The 13,811-nt window shown below is 44.7% G+C and overlaps 1 protein-coding gene across 1 annotated transcript in view; it reads right to left on the bottom strand.

Annotated features, from left to right (window-relative positions):
- The window catches only part of LOC140693954 (uncharacterized), a 50,373-nt gene that overhangs the window by 15,015 nt on the left and 21,547 nt on the right, over nt 1-13,811 (bottom strand). The window contains exon 2 of the mRNA XM_072957481.1: nt 167-239. The gene's annotated coding sequence lies outside the window, so the exon portion shown is untranslated. The remainder of the gene's footprint in view (nt 1-166; nt 240-13,811) is intronic.

Genomic DNA, 13,811 nt, shown 5'->3' with positions numbered 1-13,811 from the left:
AAATCCCTCCCACCACGGCTGTATAGAAACAAAGAGCTAAACAAAAATCACATATCTGGGAAGTGTATCTGGAAAGTGGTGATTCATCGATGCCCAGTTGGCAGAGAAGCAGTGCAAACTGCGCTCACTCGCTCCCATGTACACAGCAATGGAAACATCCACTCACCCAGCCCTTGGCACAGGACACTTGCCGAAGAGAGGTCTGTTACTTCCAAAGACAGGATGAGGCCTCAGAACCCCTGGAAGCAGGAGAGGGCAAAGCAGGGAATGGAAACCAGTGCAGGGTCTGACCCCTGGTGATGGAGCAGCAAAGGTGAAACTCTGTTTAACTTGGACGCACACTCTCAAGCGGACAGGAGACATGGGATTGAAGGTGATGCGCTGAGTGTTAGAAGAGTGCACAGCAGATGCTTGGCTGACAGAACTCAAAGAAACCAGCGCAAAATATCCCCACACTTGATTCTGAGACCAAGATCCGAGCTGCCAAATTTGACGTAGCAGAGGCAGCGGTCAGGGAGGGATAGGGCTACGGATGATGGCACACGCTGAGTCTCAGGGATCTGGAGTGCGTTGTGGGATGTGGTGGGTCCTATCAAGAGAGCAAACCGACCTGTGACCCCAGTGAGAAGGCCACCACACCGGCACGCGCGGTTGAGATTATCGATATGTCCCATGGCCACACCCAGTGCATCTGCAGGACCAGGGACCAATTGGGCATTTTGCCAATAGAGCACGTGTGGGGCTGAATCAGAGATATCGTGCATCTGGTCTGAGTGATCTAGGTGGCCTTGGGTTTGAAATCAGAATGAAAAGCCTTAGGATCTGCTACATTCATAACCTGGGCTGGGATTATGGTTTGGTTTGAGGCACAGGATACGCAACAGCTCTGTGGTTGCCTTCGTGCACCCGTGCCACAAGGATGAGAGGACAAGGAAGAGTGGTCCAAGTCCACAGCGTGAGAAGATGAAGCATTTCCTTCAGCATTATCTCCCAAAAGCAGATGCTACATTTTGGATGGCACCGGCACGGTACGGCACCGAGGACACCAAGGTCGGTCTGCGGGATCATTCCACTGGCCCTGATGTGTGACATCCATTTATATGCTTCCACTGGTGTTTCTGTAGGCAGAGAAGTTCTGGGAAGAACTGGTTTCATTGGGACATTCCCGTGGCACTACAAAGCACAAGCGCACTCTCAGTTTGCAGTTTTGGAAACACTCCAAAGTGACATGGAGCAGAATGCAGAGCTGAGAACCTTTAGAAGCTTCATTTCCACCAGAGGAAGTGTCCTGTGCACTTTTAGAATTGTGAGATAAGCGTAATCAAACTACGGTTATGCTAATCGAAATAGTATGGGGTGTTCATCACAATAAAGGCAACACCAGCAATTGGAGATATACCAGACAACAAACACAGGAATATGACATGGCATCAATGTCTAGGAGAAACTGTCCTCACAGAAATCCCATGGAAATGCATAGAGCCAAGATTCCAAATTTTTCACTTAACAAAGCCCTAGAAGTCTACATTAGATACCTGATATTACCTGACCAGTAGAGGTGAAGAAGTGCAGTAAAAGAAACAGGAAATACCATTTTCAGTTCCAAAGATATTGAAGGCCCAAAAGATAAGCTTTCAAACAACTAGACTGCAAAACGCTATGCAGTCCAAGTGTTGAAAACGGAGGTCAGGAAAACACTGAAGAACAAAAGGGTCTCAGAATCACAAAAGGCAGAATACCAGAAAAGGGGAAGGGAAAGTCTAAAGACGAGCCAAAAAATATCAGAAAACTCAGTGGATGTGATAATATCAGGGCTAAAATTCAGTCCTTAGCAGACTAGATAATGCAGAGGGACGCGGGAATGACTGTGAAGACAGGGGAACAGAAATCCCTCGGTCAGATTCGGACATAGGAAAGCAAGTGCAAAACAATGAAAATATTGCTGTTGTATCCTGGGTTAAGACAGGGCATGAAAGACTAGAATTCATAAGAGTCCCAGATGGAAAAGCCAGAGATAAAGAAATATAATATGTCTGAAAATTTATCTGTAGAAATATCAGACTGAAACTTGTTGAAAGCCAAGAAAAAATCATCTATGCGAATTCAGGAATTACACAGCATCCAAAGGAGGTGGAATCCCAATAGACCTACAAGCAGCTGTATGATTCCAATCAACAAAGTTCACGAATATCACAGTGATTTAAAATGCACCTGGAGGAAACAACATAGTCACAAGGGAACCTCCAGAGGGGATTCAGATTATAACTTGGCAGCAATATTGCAGGACAGGGAGGAGTGCCAGGACACAGACCATATCCTGAATGGCCAAATGCTGCCACCTAGGGTAGCCTATGCCACATGACCACCATTTCTAATAACGGTAGAGCTAGAGCAATCCACAGACCGGCAAATCATAAAAGAATTCAGCAGTTCAAAACTTCTTCTAAAAGGAAGGTTGAGAATACTCCCCGGAATAGAAAAGCAGCAAGATGAAATGGAAAGAAGAAAACCATTATTGGAAATGCAAGAAGAGCATGAGTGGCAAAGAAGAAACAAGAAAAAGGCAAGGAGGACATCAAAAACTTAAAGATTGGAGAGGGAAGCAGGAAATCATAGGTGATTGGAAGCACTCTCTTAAGTGAATCAGCTTATTTGACTCTCTGTTTGAAGCGAAAGGAGAGATGCATGTCCTGACGTGTTTGCAAAACAAGCGAGAAGCAGACCAACAAAGAATCAAACCAACAAACATGCACCATAATGGTACGGTTGGCTGACATATACCATGGGAAACATGATTATTCAAAAGAAAATACTCAAGGTGATGTCAAGGATCATTCAGCACGCATCGACCCAGTATTGCGGCTTGCATGTACTCAGCACACTTGTATTCGGAAATCAGAGGCGTGCACTCATATTCGTAAATATAGATTCATAAGAGCATATCGTGACCTCACCCAAATGCCGATTTGGAATCCAATGGATTCCTAGTCCGTGATGTAGTCTTGTATGTCTTCCAACAGGATGAAGGAATGCCATATTCTACGCTACGTAGAGAAGAATTGTAAGAAGCCTATAACAAAGGCAAGTAGCTCTGCCAAAGTGTATTAAGAGCAAAAGAGACAGACAGTAAAGTGCACATTGGGGTTGGTTTCATTTCTTGGAAATTCAGCCCCCATGAAACAAATAGATCCATGTCCTGAGAGTGTGTGTTTTTCAGCAGAAATCATGCGACGCATATGTATTCCGGTTGTACGGATATTATAGGAACATAAGTCTCCTTTACTGGGTCTCTGTGTACTGTGAACTCTTAAAAAGTTTAAAGACGTGTGAAACCTTCAACTGAAAAGGGACACACTTCTCTCCATTGGTACTGTGCATACAGATCTGAACAAAAGGAAAGAGGGAAGAAGAAAGGCCCATGGGACGCTAGTGGGCAGAACCACATTTACTTTAGGAACCTCTCGTCGGATGCAGCCCCTCCCCCAACACTGACAAGATGCAGCAGCCATTGGGGATGGCAGTTACCGGTTGGATTCCAGGTGGAATGTTGGTGTGTTCCACGAGGCTTATTGTGGCTGTTGGATCCTAGGTAACCGGGCCGAGTTCTGTGGGTGGATCAGTGTGATGGAGGGGCTGCAGGCCTCTGTGGAGCTTGGCTTAGGTGTTTGGTCCGGGAAGCTGTGTAAGTTCGAGATACTTCTGCTGCCCAAAGACCTGAGTTCACAGGTCAGTTTCCAGAACCTGAAAGGGCAGACAGTGGAAGATCTGCCTGTCATCAGCTTACTGGTGAGGCTCCGAGGTACTTTCAGACTTGCCCAGTCCTGGTGAAGTCGACTTTAGGGGAGTCACGAAGAGAAGCTGGCCGAAAAACTGGCTGCACGGATTGAGGAGATATGCGAACACATGGATGAGAGATGTTCTGCTACAATGGAGAATACTGGCGTGGAGACAGATGTAGAGGATACCAGGCTCAAAAGACATTCAGGAGACATATTGAACCTCGCTGATACTGGCAGAAACATACGGAGTGCCAACGTGGACTTGAGGAAGTTCCTCAATTCTCTTCTCCAAGAACGGGTCCAAGGTCCCTGACGTGTGCAAGAGAAGAGATGGCAGAGATGATCATAACGCTCCTGTTCTTGGAAGAGGTCGTGAGAATCCACACGTCCCAAGGGGCCTTCCCAAGCCATTCAGACCAAAATTCACCAAGCCCAGGTAAGCCTTTTCCCAGGTTTGGTTCTAGCTAGCAAGCACTTGCACTTCCCTCCCCTCCACTCACGCATCCATTTTGAAGGTTCAGTACCTGAGCGGCAATGAAGCCATTAGGAGAAGGGCAAGTCCCTCCTAGAATCAGAGTTCCTCCAGCTTCACACTCTGTGAACAACAGTGAACTACTTAAAGGTCAAATAGTCTCGGCTGAAATAGATAAGAATTGAATACTTAGCTCACACCTAGAAACGATGGCCTTCCGCTAGATTCAGCAAATATTGTGTTTATGTCTTCCCTGGGGTGAAGGGAGTGTGGTAAGTGAGGGGAATCTTTGACTGAACTTGAATCTGTATTAGGCCTCAGTTTTTCAAGACAGTATAGGTAAATAGTACAAGTCAGAATGTGAACTGTACTGTAAAAGGCGCCAATGACATTAAAGACACAGCTTATGTGGATCGTCTTTCACTTGAGTCAAGCCCCCGGGGGCACTATATCATGTGGGTGCAGACTTGGTTGCGTTAAATTGCTTTACCCAACATGATCGGAAGATTAACAGTTCTCATCACTGATAGAAGAACTCCTGGTTCTCCATAGACAAGCATAACTGCAACAGGGTTCCCCTAGTTATAATGCCTCTAGGTGCTTTTGGATTCAAACCTAAATATAAATATTTAGTTTGTTTCCTCTTGTATTTTCCTAGAGAGTGATGTTACCCCTTGAAATGCCAACATTGGCCAGTAGGTGACAAATAGGTCTAAAGGGCACCACATGCCCAAGTGTATCCAAGGTTGGGGGTTATTTCATGTTTCCAATAGTTATTTCATGGTTCCTGTTGGTCTCGGAGGCTTCAACCGAAAAGAGCTGACATGACCCCTTTAACAGTTTGGACTGCTAGTTTGCATTCTATCTGTCCAGGTTTTCCGTAGAGCTGACAAAATGTTACCAAAATTGACAAGTCTGGCTTCTAGGTCGATTTAGTGTGTTTCAAAAAATAACTTCATTTTCGTATAACTCCCAAAACATGTAAATGAATTCTGTTAAAGTTCTTAAAGTCTGCAAATGAGATATCAACACAATGTTTAAACAGTTATCTTTGGACAACCCCTCCCACCACGGCTGTATAGAAACAAAGAGCTAAGCAAATATCACATTTCTGTGAAATGTATCTGGATAGTGTTGATTCATCGATGCCCAGTTGGCAGAGAAGAAGTGCAACCTGCACTCACGCGCTCCCTTGTACAGAGAAATGTAAAACACCTCTCACCCAGCCTTTGGCACAGGACACTTACCGAAGAGAGGTCTGTTACTTCCAAAGACAGGATGAGGCCTCAGGACACCTGGAAGCAGGAGAAGGCAAAGCAGGGAATGGAAACCAGTGCAGGGTCTGACCAACAAGGGTGAAACCCTGTTTAACTTGGACGCACCCTCTCAAGCTGACAGGAGACATGAGATTGAAGGTGATGTGCTGAGATTTACAAGAGTGCACAGCAGATGCTTGGCTGACAGAACTCAAAGAAACCAGCGCAAAATATCCCCACATTTGATTCTGAGACCAAGATCCGTGATGCCAAATTACAGTAAGCAGGAGCATCGGTAATTTAGGGATAGGGCTACGGTTAATGGCATACGCTGAGTCTCAGGGATCTGGAGTGCTTTGTGGGATGTGGTGGGTCTAATCAAGAGAGCAAACCGAACAGTGTACCAATGATAAATCAACCACACTGTTCGCGCGGTTGAGATTACCGATATGTCCCATGGCCACACCAAGTGCATCTGCAGGACCAGGGACCAATTGGGCATTTTTCCAATAGAGCGAATGTGGGGCTGAATCAGAGCTATCGTGCATCTGGTCTGAGGGATCCAGGGGGCCTTGGGTTTGAAATCAGAATGAAAAGCCTTAGGATCTGCTACATTCATAACCTGGGCTGGGATTATGGTTTGGTTTGAGGCACAGGATGCGCAACAGCTCTGTGGTGGCCTTCGTGCACCCGTGCCACAAGGATGATAGTACAAGGTAGAGTGGTCCATGTTCACAGCGTGAGAAGAGGAAGCATTTCCTTCAGCACTATCTCCCAAAATCGGATGCTACATTTTGGATGGCACCGGCACGGTACGGCAGCGAGGACACCAAGGTCGGTCTGCGGGATCATTCCAGCAGGCCCTGATGTGTGACATCCATGGATGTGCTTCCACTGGTGTTTCAGTAGACATAGAAACTCTGGGAAGAACTGCTTTCATTGGTACATTCCCGTGGCAATAAAAAGCACAAGCGCACTCTCAGTTTGCTGTTTTGGAAACACTCCAAAATGACATAGAGCAGAATGCAGAGCTGAGAACCTTTAGAATCCTCATTTCCACAAGAGGCCGTGTCCTGCGCACTTTCAGAATTGTGAGATAAGCGTAATCAAAATGAAGTTATGCTAATCGAAATAGTATGGGTTGTTCATCACAACAAATGCAACCCCAGCAATTGGAGATATACAAGACAACACACACAGGAACAGAATATGGCATCAATGTCTAGGAGAAATTGTCCTCACAGAAATCCCTTGGAATTGCGTAGAGACAAGAGTCTAAAATTTTCACTTAACATAGCCCTAAAAATCTACATTAGATACCTGATATTACCTGACCAGTAGAGATGAAGAAGTACAGTAAAAGAAATAGGAAGTACCATTTTCAGTTCCAAAGATATTGAAGGCCCAAAAGTTAAGCTTTCAAACAACTAGACTGCAAAACGCTATGCAGTCCAAGTGTTGAAAATGGAGGTCAGGAAAACACTGAAGAACAAAAGGGTCTCAGAATCACAAAAGGCAGAATACCAGAAAAGGGGAAGAGAAAGTCTAAAGACGAGCCAAAAAATATCAGAAAACTCAGTGGATGTGATAATATCAGGGCCAAAATTCAGTCCTTAGCAGGCTAGATAATGCAGAGGGACGCGGGAATGACTGTGAAGACAGGGGAACAGAAATCCCTCGGTCAGATTCGGACATAGGAAAGCAAGTGCAAAACAATGAAAATATTGCTGTTGTATCCTGGGTTAAGACAGGGCATGAAAGACTAGAATTCATAAGAGTCCCAGATGGAAAAGCCAGAGATAAAGAAATAAAATATGTCTGAAAATTTATCTGTAGAAATTTCAGACTGAAACTTGTTGAAAGCCAAGAAAAAATCATCTATGCGAATTCAGGAATTACACAGCATCCAAAGGAGGTGGAATCCCAATAGACCTACCAGCAGCTGTATGATTCCAATCAACAAAGTTCACGAATATCACAGTGATTTAAAATGCACCTGGAGGAAACAACATAGTCACAAGGGAACCTCCAGAGGGGTTTCAGATTATAACTCGGCAGCAATATTGCAGGACAGGGAGGAGTGCCAGGACACAGACCATATCCTGAATGGCCAAATGCTGCCACCTAGGGTAGCCTATGCCACATGACCACCATTTCTAATAACGGCAGAGCTAGAGCAATCCACAGACCGGCAAATCATAAAAGAATTCAGCAGTTCAAAACTTCTTCTAAAAGGAAGGTTGAGAATACTCCCCGGAATAGAAAAGCAGCAAGATGAAATGGAAAGAAGAAAACCATTATTGAAAATGCACGAAGAACATGAGTGGCAAAGAAGAAACAAGAAGAAGGCAAGGAGGACATCAAAACCTTAAAGATTGGAGAGGGAAGCATGAAATCATAGGTGATTGGAAGCACTCTCTTAAGTTAATCAGCTTATTTGACTCTCTGTTTGAAGCGAAAGGAGAGATGCATGTCCTGACGTGTTTGCAAAACAAGCGAGAAGCAGACCAACAAAGAATCAAACCAACAAACATGCACCAAAATGGTACGGTTGGCTGACATATACCATGGGAAACATGATTATTCAAAAGAAAATACTCAAGGAGATGTCAAGGATCATTCAGCACGCATCGACCCAGTATTGCGGCTTGCATGTACTGAGCACACTTGTATTCGGAAATCAGAGGTGTGCATTCATATTCGTAAATATAGATTCATAAGAGCATATCGTGACCTCACCCAAATGCCGATTTGGAATCCAATGGATTCCTAGTCCGTGATGTAGTCTTGTATGTCTTCCAACAGGATGAAGGAATGCCATATTCTACGCTACGTAGAGAAGAATTGTAAGAAGCCTATAACAAAGGCAAGTAGCTCTGCCAAAGTGTACTAAGAACAAAAGAGACAGACAGTAAAGTGCACATTGGGGTTGGTTTCATTTCTTGGAAATTCAGCCCCCATGAAACAAATAGATCCATGTCCTGAGAGTGTGTGTTTTTCAGCAGAAATCATGCGACGCATATTTATTCCGGTTTTACGGATATTATAGGAACATAAGTCTCCTTTACTGGGTCTCTGTGTACTGTGAACTCTTAGAAAGTTTAAAGACGTGTGAAACCTTCAACTGAAAAGAGACACACTTCTCTCCATTGGTACTGTGCATACAGATCTGAACAAAAGGAAAGAGGGAAGAAGAAAGGCCCATGGGACGCTAGTGGGCAGAACCACATTTACTTTAGGAACCTCTCGTCGGATGCAGCCCCTCCCCCAACACTGACAAGATGCAGCAGCCATTGGGGATGGCAGTTACCGGTTGGATTCCAGGTGGAATGTTGGTGTGTTCCACGAGGCTTATTGTGGCTGTTGGATCCTAGGAAACCGGGCCGAGTTCTGTGGGTGGATCAGTGTGATGGAGGGGCTGCAGGCCTCTGTGGAGCTTGGCTTAGGTGTTTGGTCCGGGAAGCTGTGTAAGTTCGAGATACTTCTGCTGCCCAAAGACCTGAGTTCACGGGTCAGTTTCCAGAACCTGAAAGGGCAGACAGTGGAAGATCTGCCTGTCATCAGCTTACTGGTGAGGCTCCGAGGTACTTTCAGACTTGCCCAGTCCTGGTGAAGTCGACTTTAGGGGAGTCACGAAGAGAAGCTGGCCGAAAAGCTGGCTGCACGGATTGAGGAGAGATGCGAACACATGGATGAGAGATGTTCTGCTACAATGGAGAATACTGGCGTGGAGACAGCTGTAGAGGATACCAGGCTCAAAAGACATTCAGGAGACATATTGAACCTCGCTGATACTGGCAGAAACATACGGAGTGCCAACGTGGACTTGAGGAAGTTCCTCAATTCTCTTCTCCAAGAACGGGTCCAAGGTCCCTGACGTGTGCAAGAGAAGAGATGGCAGAGATGATCATAACGCTCCTGTTCTTGGAAGAGGTCGTGAGAATCCACACGTCCCAAGGGGCCTTCCCAAGCCATTCAGACCAAAATTCACCAAGCCCAGGTAAGCCTTTTCCCAGGTTTGGGCCTAGCTAGCAAGCACTTGCCCTTCCCTCCCCTCCACTCACGCATCCATTTTGAAGGTTCAGTACCTGAGCGGCAATGAAGCCATTAGGAGAAGGGCAAGTCCCTCCTAGAATCAGAGTTCCTCCAGCTTCACACTCTGTGAACAACAGTGAACTACTTAAAGGTCAAATAGTCTCGGCTGTAATAGATAGGAATTGAATACTTAGCTCACACCTAGAAACGATGGCCTTCCGCTAGATTCAGCAAATGTTGTGTTTATGTCTTCCCTGGGGTGAAGGGAGTGTGGTAAGTGAGGGGAATCTTTGACTGAACTTGAATCTGTATTAGGCCTCAGTTTTTCAAGACAGTTTAGGTAAATAGAACAAGTCAGAAAGTGAACTGTACTGTAAAAGGCGCCAATGACATTAAAGACACAGCTTATGTGGATCGTCTTTCACTTGAGTCAAGCCCCCGGGGGCACTATATCATGTGGGTGCAGACTTGGTTGCGTTAAATGGCTTTACCCAACATGATCGGAAGATTAAGTGTTCTCATCACTGATAGAAGAACACCTGGTTCTCCATAGACAAGCATAACTGCAGCAGGGTTCTCCTAGCTATAATGCCTCTAGGTGCTTTTGGATTCAAACCTAAATGTATATATTTGGTTTGTTTCCTCTTGTATTTTCCTAGAGAGGGATGTTACCCCTTGAAATGCCAACATTGGCCAGTAGGTGACAAATAGGACTAAAGGGCACCACATGCCCAAGTGTATCCAAGGTTGGGGGTTATTTCATCCTTCCAATAGTTATTTCATGGTTCCTGTTGTTCTCGGAGGCTTCAACCGAAAAGAGCTGACATGACCCCTTTAACAGTTTGGACTGCTAGTTTGCATTCTATCTGTCCAGGTTTTCCGTAGAGCTGACAAAATGTTACCAAAATTGACAAGTCTGGCTTCTAGGTCGATTGAGTGTGTTTCAAAAAATAACTTCATTTTCGTATAACTCCCAAAACATGTAAATGAATTCTGTTAAAATTCTTAAAGTCTGCAAATTAGATATCAACACAATGTCAAAACAGGTTTCTTTGGACAACCCCTCCCACCACGGCTGTATAGAAACAAAGAGCTAAGCAAATATCACATTTCTGTGAAATGTATCTGGATAGTGTTTATTCATCGATGCCCAGTTGGCAGAGAAGAAGTGCAACCTGCACTCACGCACTCCCTTGTACAGAGAAATGTAAAACTCCACTCACCCAGCCTTTGGCACAGGACACTTGCCGAAGAGAGGTCTGTTACTTCCAAAGACAGAATGAGGCCTCAGGACACCTGGAAGCAGGAGAAGGCAAAGCAGGGAATGGAAACCAGTGCAGGGTTTGACCCCTGCTGATGGACCAACAAGGGTGAATCTCTGTTTAACTTGGACGCACACACTCAAGCGGACAGGAGACATGGGATTGAAGTTGATGTGCTGAGATTTTCAAGATTGCACAGCAGATGCATGGCTGACAGAACTCAAAGAAACCAGCTCAAAATAATCCCACAGTTGATTCTGAGAAAAAGATCTGAGCTGTCAAATTTGAGGTAGCAGAGGCAACGGAGAGTGAGGGATAGGTCTACGGATGATGGTACACACTGTGTCTCAGGGATCTGGAGTGCGTTTTGGGATGTGGTGGGTCAAATCAAGAGAGTATACCAAACTGTGTACCAATGATAAAGCAACCACACTGGCCGGGCAGTTGAGATTACCGATTTGGCCCATGGCCACACCAAGTGCATCTGCAGGACCAGGGACAAATTGGGCATTTTACCAATAGAGAACGTGTGGGGCTGAGTCAGAGATATCGTGCATCTGGTCTGAGGGTTCCAGGGGGCCTTGGGTTTGAAATCAGAATAAAAAACCTTAGGATCTGCTACATTCATAACCTGGGCTGGGATTATGGATTGGTGTGAGGCACAGGATGCACAACAGCTCTGTGGTTGCCTTCGTGCACCCGTGCCACAAAGATGAGAGGAGAAGGAAGAGTGGTCCAAGACCACAGCATGAGAATAGGAAGCATTTCCTTCAGCACTATCTCCCAAAAGCGTATGCTACATTTTGGATGGCACCGGCACGGCACGGCACCGAGGACACCAAGGAATGTCTGCGGGATCATTCCAGCAGGCCCTGATGTGTGACATCCATGGATGTGTTTCCACTGGTGTTTCAGTAGACAGAGAAGCTCTGGGAAAACTGCTTTCATTGGGACATTCCCGTGGCACTACAAAGCACATGCGCACACACATTTTGTTGTTTTGGAAACACTCCAAAATGACATAGAGCAGAATGCAGAGCTGAGAACCTTTAGAAGCTTCATTTCAACAAGAGGATGTGTCCTGCGCACTTTCAGAATTGTGAGATAAGCATAATCAAATTTAACTTATGATAATCGAAATAGTATTTGTTGTTCATCTCAACTAATGCAACACCAGCAATTGGAGATATACCAGACAACACACACATGAACAGGATATGGCATCAATGTCTAGGAGAAATTGTCCTCACAGAAATCCCATGGAATTGCGTAGAGCCAAGAGTCTAAAATTTTCACTTAACAAAGCTCTTGAAATCTACATTAGATACCTGATATTACCTGACCACTAGAGATGAAGAAGTACAGTAAAAGAAAAAGGAAGGACCATTTTCAGTTTCAAAGATTTTGAAGGCCCAAAAGATAAGCTTTCAAACAACTAGACTGCCAAACGCTATCCAGACCAAGTGTGGAAAATGGAGGTCAGGAAAACACTGAAAAACAACAGTGCCTCAGAATCACAAAAGGCAGAATACCAGAAAAAAGGAAGTGAAACTCTAAACACGAGCCAAAACATATCAGGAAACTCAATGGATGTGATATTATCAGGGCTAAAATTCAGTCGTAAGCACACTAGATAATGCAGAGGGACGCGTGAATGTCTGTGAAGACAGGGGAAAAGAAAAACCTCGGTAAGAAGCAGACATAGGATAGCAACTGCAAACCAATGTAAACATTGCTGTTGATCCCTGGGTTAAGACAGGGCATGAAAGACTTGAATTCCTAAGAGTCACTGATGGAAAAGCAATAGAAAAAGAAACAAAAAATGTCTGAAAATTTATCTTTGGAAAAATTAGACTGAAACATGCTGAAAGCCAGGAAAGAATCATCTATGCGAATTCACGAAGTACAGAGCATCCAAAGAGTAGGAATCCCAATGGACTTACCGGAGGCTATATGATTCAAATCTATAAAGTTCACGAATATCCCAGTGATTTAAAATGCACCTGGAGGAAACAACTTAGTCACAAGGGAACCTCCAGAGGGGTTTCAGCTGATATCTCATCAGCAATATTGCAGGACAGGGAGGAGTGCCAGGACACAGACCATATCCTGAATGGCCAAATGCTGCCATCTAGGGTAGCCTATGCCACATGACCGCCATTTCTAATAACGGCAGAGCTAGAGAATTCCACAGACTGGCAAATCGTAAAAGAATTCAGCAGTTCAAATCATATCCTACAAGAATGGTTGAGAAATCTACCCTGAATAGAAAAGCAGCAAGATGAAATGGAAAGAAGAAACCATTATTGGAAATGCAAGAACAGCATGAGTGGAAAAGAAGAAACAAGAAGAAGCAAGGTGGACATCAAAACCCTAAAGATGGGAGAGGGAAGCAGGAATTCATAGGTGATTGGAAGCACCCTCTTAAGTGAATCAGCTTATTTGACTCTCTGTTTGAAGCGAAAGGAGAGATGCATAGCCTGACGTGTTTGCAAAACAAGCGGGAAGCAGACCAGCAAAGAATCAAACCATCAACCAAGCACCAAAATGGTACGGTTGGCTGACATTTACAAAGGGAAACATGATTATTCAAAAGAAAATACTCAAGGTGATGTCAAGGATCATTCAGCACACATCGACCCAGTATCGCGGCTTGAATGTACTCAGCACACTTGTATTCGGAAATCAGAGGCGTGCATTCATATTCGTAAATTTTGATTCATAAGAGCATATCGTGACACATCCCTACTGCCGATTTGGAATCCAATGGATTCCTAGTCCGTGATGTAGTCTTGTATGTCTTCCAACAGGATGAAGGAATGCCATATTCTACGATACGTAGTGAAGAAATGTAAGAAGCCTATAACAAATTCAAATAGCTCTGCCAAAGTGTACTAAGAGCAAAAGAGACAGACAGTAAAGTGCACATTGGGGTTGGTTACATTTCTTGGAATTTCAGCCCCCATGAAACAAATGGATCCATGTCCTGAGAGTGCAGGTGTTTCAG

Source organism: Vicugna pacos, unplaced genomic scaffold (genome assembly GCF_048564905.1).
Source record: "Vicugna pacos unplaced genomic scaffold, VicPac4 scaffold_20, whole genome shotgun sequence".
NCBI lineage: Eukaryota > Metazoa > Chordata > Mammalia > Artiodactyla > Camelidae > Vicugna > Vicugna pacos.
This window is presented reverse-complemented; position numbering and strand designations above follow the sequence as displayed.